This window comes from Papaver somniferum, chromosome 7 (genome assembly GCF_003573695.1).
Source record: "Papaver somniferum cultivar HN1 chromosome 7, ASM357369v1, whole genome shotgun sequence".
NCBI classification, from domain to species: domain Eukaryota; kingdom Viridiplantae; phylum Streptophyta; class Magnoliopsida; order Ranunculales; family Papaveraceae; genus Papaver; species Papaver somniferum.
The window spans coordinates 224,710,328-224,718,272 of NC_039364.1; positions in this window are offsets into that span (position 1 = coordinate 224,710,328).

The following is a 7,945-nucleotide window of genomic DNA, read 5'->3' on the forward strand; positions in this document are numbered from 1 at the left end:
AGACTTATGAACGCCCAAACCCTAAAAGAACAAGTCTTCCGTGATTTAATGATTCAATATCTATAAAAACTAGGAGAATATATATTTTTTAACAAAAATAATACACCACTTGAGACACATAGATGCAAACCTCATTTTCCCAAGTTAAAGATGAGGATGCAAACGTCACTGAAATTAGACAGTGACGATGTGAGCCAAACGTTCCCTCTTTTATCAAGTTTTGTTGTATAAACAGATTCCATTCCTCTTCTGACTCTGGAAGCACTGGTTTTAGGAAAACCACGTTGATTATCCAAATTCATCTCTTGCATGTTCTTTTGAAGTTTGGAAATTCTTTTGTTGTTCCTTTTGAATCTCCAACACGTGCTTTGAAAATGATTTTCATTTCCACAAAACGAACAAACCAATAAAGATTCTTTGTCTTGTTGAATTGCCTTCTGTTTATCACAACCATCAACCTTCATTCTTCCATGATCAATAGGAACAATGGGGTTGATTATGCCTGCAGGTTTTCCTTTAAATCCTAAACCATTTGTGTTTCCAAAGGATTTCTGACCGAATAACATTGCTGAAATTTTGTCAGAACTTCCAGATAATCTTTGTAAATCATCCTTAAGAGTATTAATCTCTTTTTCCTTTAGGTAAATGATTCTGGTGAGCTTATCATTAAGACATTCTATCTCAATATTTTTCACCTGGATTGATGATTCAAGTTTCTTCAGTGAAGCTTTTAACTGAAGATTTTCTTGAAGAACCTCTCTATTCAAGAATTCAAAAATCTTTGTGCCAGACTCAGGTTCTGAATCAGAAATTGAGTAGGAGGGTGTTTCTGCTCCAAGAGCTGAGAGCTCATTACATCCATCAAAATATGAAAAAAGATGTTTATCACATCTATTGCTTCTTTTTACAAATTCTTTTATTCTTTCTGTTATCAGTGATTTATTGAAATCAACATCATTGGAACAACATTCATCAGCCCAAGACACGTTAGAGACTTCACTTGTCCTAGAAATAGCATTGAATGCAGATGTTCGAACAGAGTCTTGATCAAGAATTTTTAACTTTCCAACAAGAGTATTTCTGGGAAGAGTATCAAGGTTATTTCCCTCGACGATGGCATGCTTCTTAGAATCGTATCTAGATGGCAGCGATATGAGAATTTTCATCACTATGTCCTTTTCAGGAATAGTCTCACCCAATGCAAAAGATGCATTAACAATTTCAGACATTTTGTGATTAAACTCATCAAATGAACCTTCATCTTCCATAGGAAGGTTTTCACAATCGTAATTTAGGTTTTGAAGCATGGCTTCCTTTTCACTGGTATTCCCTTCAAATACGGTTTCTAAGATATCCCAAGCATCTTTAGACCGAGTGCAATTAGACACATGGTGCTGAAGATTAGGGGTAATGGCATGTATGATGACATTCAAACTGTCGGGGTTTTGCTTGGAAGCAAGTGTCTCTGCAACATCGTATTCGTCAATATTCTTTAGAACAGTAGCGTTACCTATTGCCACAACGGGAGCATCATAGACATTAACTACATATACCCATGATTGAAAATCACGCGATTGAAAGTAGTATCGGTCTGGCTTCACAATCCCATGAAGTCTTCAAGTCGTTAACCTACAGGGTCTCGATAGAAACCTAAGGTTAAAGGAGAATCGACTGTAGATAATACAACTAATATCACATATGAGGTGTGGGGATTAGGTTTCCCAGTTGCTAGAGTTCTCCCTTATATAGTCTTTCAAATCAGGGTTTGCAATCAATGTTAGCTTAGTAACAAAGCATTCAATATTCACCATTAGATGAAAACCTGATTAGATTCAAGCTAATATCTTTCAACTGTTAGATCGAAAATTAGCTTGCTACACACAAATGAATGCACGTTTATCTAGGTTCGTGTAACCGTACCCAAACTTGTACATCTAGTTGGTTCAACAGTAGTTAACCAACTGGTTAGCCATATGAGCACTTTCATATCAACCATATTCTTCTTTACCATAACTAGTTCAAATGACTCAAATGAACTAGTTAGAGAGTTATTCAATTGCTTAGATCTTTATAATAGACATAATTGAAACAAAAACAATTTGATTCACTCGAATCAATTCATGAACTTTATAGCCATGGTTTGCAAACTTGTATTCCTTACTTTATATAAGTTTAAGTTCACGAATAATCGTATTTAGAAAATAACCAACTTAAGTACGCCGAATGGTACGCCGACTTAAGTACCCGGAATGAGTTTGTAAATAGTTCACAAACTCCGGCAGACTTTGTCGGGAAGAGAATCTCCGACAGTACGCGGACTATGTTCCGGTTTTCCTGATCAACAAAGTACGCATACTTTGGTTCAAGGAATAAGGACTTATACATGTATGGGATACCTCACAATGTTTATATCCAACCATGGTTATATAATCTAAACTCTCATTTCAATCATTGAAACATACTTAGAAGACGTTATATGATTGTTATTCACAAAGCATTTTTCGTCAAAGCCATTTTCAAATGATTGAAACATAACATGACTTTCGTCACTAGGTAAAGATGAACTTGGAAAAGAGAAAGCTTACCAACACATATTTCGAGAAATAGATAAGTGAGATAAACTCGGCTCAAAATAGCAAATGTGTATAATCATAGTCTATATAGCAAAACGACTTTTGTTTCAAGATATGAGATAGAGTAGATAGACTTTTGAGTGATCGATAAGTTCAAGTCTCCACATACCCTTTAGTCGATGAAGTTCCACCAGTTCCTTGAGTAGTTCTTCGTCTTATATGATGATCTCCATGGAGTTCTTGAGCTCAACTTCACTTTCTATCCTAGTCGGAGACTTAGCTAATAGTAGACTAGAAATCAAGACTTAAAGTTTTGATCACTAACATTTACAAACATGCTTGAGATAGCAACGCATGCGAGTTCAACCGAGAATTTCTCTAACAGGTTTGATCCCATAGATTGGTGCAGTTTGAACTTACACTATATACCAAGTGTACATGTTATTTAAGTATTCTCCTTGACAGTTCATGTCCGTAATATATTACATAAGATATGTCTGTAATAGCGAAATGACGAGGGTACAAAGTACACCACAGTCTTTTCGATATCAGCCTATAAGTCTGACACCTTGCATGATCTAATATATACATAAACTGTCAAGAAGATAGCAACCACAAGGTATACACTTGGTATATAGTTTCTAGTTCGAAACCGAACCTTAAACTACAAGGATCAACCCAAGTGTTTGGGATCAACATACAAGTGAAATTACTTTAATTATAACTTAAACAAATTCTAATGCGGAAAGTGAAATAAAAGCACACAACAAGATTTTGTTACCGAGAAAGTCGCAAATGTAGAAAAACCACGGGGCCTAGTCAATTCTTGAATACTCTTAGAATTAAGCCGCTATACAAAGACACTACCAACTTCATATAGTTAAGACCAAGTAAATTACTCATGGTTACCTCGTGTCCTCAGTATCCCTGTGCCTACAAGTAATCTGGCCAACACACGTGAATCCTAAGATGGAGTCCACTATCTTAAGTTGTTTCAGCCCCTCTGAAGACTTTAAGCATTCAACCTTTTCGATCGTCTTCTAAAGAGTTAATGACTAATATTTTTGGTAACCACTCTCCTATCTCAGTAAATCAATCAGATATAATTATGTTGAGCGTGACAAAGGCTTTTCTGTATAAAATAAATTAAACTCCTTTGTCGGGTTTACATCTTCCAAGATTTAGATATACAAGTTAACCAAATCAAGTCAAACATAACTAACAGATTCAAATACTAAAGAGTACCACCAACTAATGGCTTCTCAATCTAAACATGACTTGTAATAAAAAATCTACCAAAAGATAAAATAGATCTAGTCGGATCGCAGCTGATCAAGTTTGTGTATGAAGCAAATCATAAACATAAGAAACCAATAAGAAAAATCTTTCTGTCTTTGAATCTTCTATGTAAATGCACAATAAGAAACTTGTTTCCGACTTATGATCGATCACGCACACAGCGGAGCCTGTTAACAATGGATGATCACAGGTCAACAGATCTCTTGATCTAGTTTGAGTGGCCTTATGTCAGAAGAGAAGGTTCTCAAGAATAACCAAACTAGGTGCAATCAAGAATTAACAAACCATTAATCAATAAAATCAACAACTGAAAACTAAAATAATAATGCAATTCTCGTTTCCCAACAATACTAGTAGATGCTTCTTGATCCCAAATAAGTCTTTAAACTAGCGGAGGTAAGAGATTTCTCCCAATTAGGTTACTCTCCTCTCCAAGATAGTATTACGAGAATACTCCTCTCAGGATGAGTTTGTAAGAAGAACAAACTTCACTATTTATAGATCAAGGTAGTTTTGACACCAAGAAATTTTCATAACCCAAAATATTTTTAAGATATGCAATAAATCACAAAAATTCGGTTTATATAATTCCAACCAATATCCAACTCTATAACCTAAATCTTCATGGAAAACTCAATATTAGCTAGCACTAAACTAATATATCTTTCCAGAGATATGTTTTGATTGCTGGTAAAACAAAACATATTAATTTCGAAAATCTCAAAAAAATTCTTTATTATTTCGGTCTGGGATCTCATCTTGAGTATCAAGGAAAATCTTTGAACAATTAAGAAATAAGATTCCAGCACATGTTCAAATTACTCATTTTGTCGATATCTGAAATTTCTATTTTGCAAACCCAATTTAAAAATCACACAAACCCTAAAGTGTACGTGACTAGTTTACCCAATGCAAAGGATGCATTAACAATTTCAGACACTTTATGATTAAACTCATCAAATGAATCTTCATCAGCCATACGACGGTTTTCCCAATCAGAATTTAGGTTTTGAAGCCTAGCTTCCTTTTCAGAGGTATTCCCTTTAAATACGGTTTCTAAGATATCCCAAGCATCTTTAGACCGAGTGCACGTAGTCATATGGTGCTAAAGATCTGGGGTAGTGGCATGTATGATAGCATTTAAGCCGTCAGAATTGTTCTTTGCACCGAGAGTCTCCTCAGGCTCATACCTACCAATATCCTTTGCAACAGTTACACCGTCTACTGTAACCATTGGAGGATTATATCCATTAACAACATAAACCCATGATTGGAAATTACGTGCTTGAAGAAAGGCACTCATAGCAATTTTCCACCATAAGTAATTCGAGTCATCGAAGACTGGTGGTACGTTTATAGAGATAATGCTTCTGTAACGACAGTAAAATCTCATTTTAGCTTTGGATTCGAACTTAACCCATTTGAGTGGTGGTAGGACTAGAAAGTTAGCCTACAATTGTAATAAACCGCAAGTGAACAACGTCTATAGTAGACAGGGCAAATACAGATCGTTCCCACGGGGACTTGGCCGGTGAAAAGTTAAATTCAATTCTTGCTATACTGATTTAGTTCAAACAGAGAGTAGTTGAAACGACAAGATGATTTCTAAACAAAACTCAACTAGAGAACAGAAATGTAACTTAAATATAAGATTAAACACTTGATAAGAGAGAACTATAGCTATCAATTCCACCACATAACATACCCTAGGAATTTCAGCTAATGAAACTATTCTTGTCCTTATAATAGACAGAGGTGGAGATTCAAGTCTGCCGCATATCCAAGGTTCTCTTCAGATGGATGATTTAACATCAACTATGGTGTTAATCCCTAGCATTAGTTGTCTTATTACAGCACAACTAATCATAGATTAACAATAGACAATTAAGCATGAGTTGATGCTACAACTTATAAGTATTCTAACTACCTAAGATGCTTGACATTATAGGTGAAAGCTAGATTGTAGCACAAGATTAAATTTATCCTTAGTTATTTAAGCACACAACAAGAACAACAACACCAACATGAATAACATAACAGTACATTAAGGGCTTCATCTAAGCCCTAGCTTATAAACTTAGAACATGACTTTGGTGAAAATAGATGAGATGAGAATTGAGATATTCATTAAACCAATTTTCTTCTCTTTCAACTGGTGACAACAGAATCACTTAGAACAAGGCAGAGAAACAAGAAATGGAAACTAATTTCTATTTATGACCCTTCTTCCTTACTCCCTGCTTACCCAGTATACAACATAATAACCCCTATTTATACATGAATTCTTCCCCAAAAATACCTTCCACACAACCAACAGATACACAATATAAAATTCAGGGTTTTTGTTCTCGAAACTCACCACTATGTAATACTCTCATTCATTACAACCACAACATTTATATTCACCAATTTGACTGATGTTATAGGTGTTGCAGAGAAGTCAGATTCAACTATAATTTTTGACCCTGCCAGTAGCTTGCGTCCATCACACCCTCCTTATTGTTGTCACTTTCTGCTGCAGTTGCTGGAGTTTGCAAGGAAAACCAAATTCAGACCTCTAGCTTTCCATTTTGTCACTTTTGAGAACCAAATAGCTCACCTACTCTTGTATTTCATAACCTGGGGTTTTGACTGAAGTGGATGAGGATAGAAAGGAAACACAACTAGTATGACAAAGGGAAAATATGGTAATAGAGGCATGGGTGATGAGTTAATGATCTGAGAGAGGATGAGACGACGGATTGATTTGATATGCTGGTAAAAATATGGGAGACAAAGAAGATAGGTCGACTAAAATGGGAGAAGAAGAAGTTTTCTTTTCTCATGTGTGAGATCGGGTTGAGAGAAGTGGTGATGACTCTGGTGTGAAGCATGAATACCTCATTTTGGTATGCAAGAATTAACCTTGGGCTTGAGTTTGTTCTATATGCAATCTGAGTTCTGAATTTCGACCCATTGATTTCTTCTTCTTGCATTTCTGGTCCATTAGTAGATCCATTAGCTTCACAACTCTGCTGGCACCATGGATGTGTTCTCCACTACACGCGTCTGCCTAACATCGACTTGGTAACTAGCTTGACAGGGTATTGTAGCTCCACTTCCTTCAAAGCACATGTTCATACCATTCTTTCCATTCCCCTAGAATTACAAAACAAAATTCAGGACAATTGCTACACATTTTACTTGCAACAAACAAGAACTACTAAATACATAATTTGGCATAATTACAAGCAATTAGTGCAACAAAATGGCATAAACACCTACAACATGATAAGAATGTATGCAATATTAGGTGCCCATCAAATACCCCAAACCTGCTTTTTGCTCGTCCTCGAGTAAAACACAAAACCAAAAGAAAAGTCCTTCCTACACCACTGTCTCTGGTCATAATATACCCAAAAAGTTCTTAGGACAAAATATAAGCTCAGATTCCATGAAATGTGACATCTGCAATTCAGTTTTAGCTCACAAAAATTGGATATGTCAATCTAGCTTTCAAAGGAACAATTCTAGCACTAAAACAACTAAGGACATGTGATAAGAGTGTAAAGTATATCTACACATGTTTAGAGAATGATCAGAAGTTATGACTGCCAATTGCTAAGAGATAGTTTTTAGGCTAAGAACTGAATTCAAAGCCAAGCTAGTTGTCCGGCTTTACGAGAATTGTGAATGTTCACCTAAGAGTTGGTGATTGATGGACACATTTTTGTGTCCAATTTGTCTCGATTCTATATATTGATAGTGCTCATTTTTGTACTTATTATGGTGTTTTATGTGTGTGTAGGTATTTTTGTCCAATAAACATTTTAGGAAAAATCGGCTCGAAAAGTTGTCGAAAAGCGCACCCGGAGGACACTTGCTATTCAGACTCTCACTATGGATAAGGGGTACCCGAATTACTAAGGGGCACCCTCAGGACACCCCAAAGGCACTTGCTATTCGGACCCTACTCTGGATAGGGGCAACCAACTTCTTCCCCAAAATTCAAATTCATTTTGGCGGGAATATTTGGCAGAAGTGAACAGATTTAGGGTTTGAGATTCAAGCGAGTTTTAGAGAGATTCAAGCGC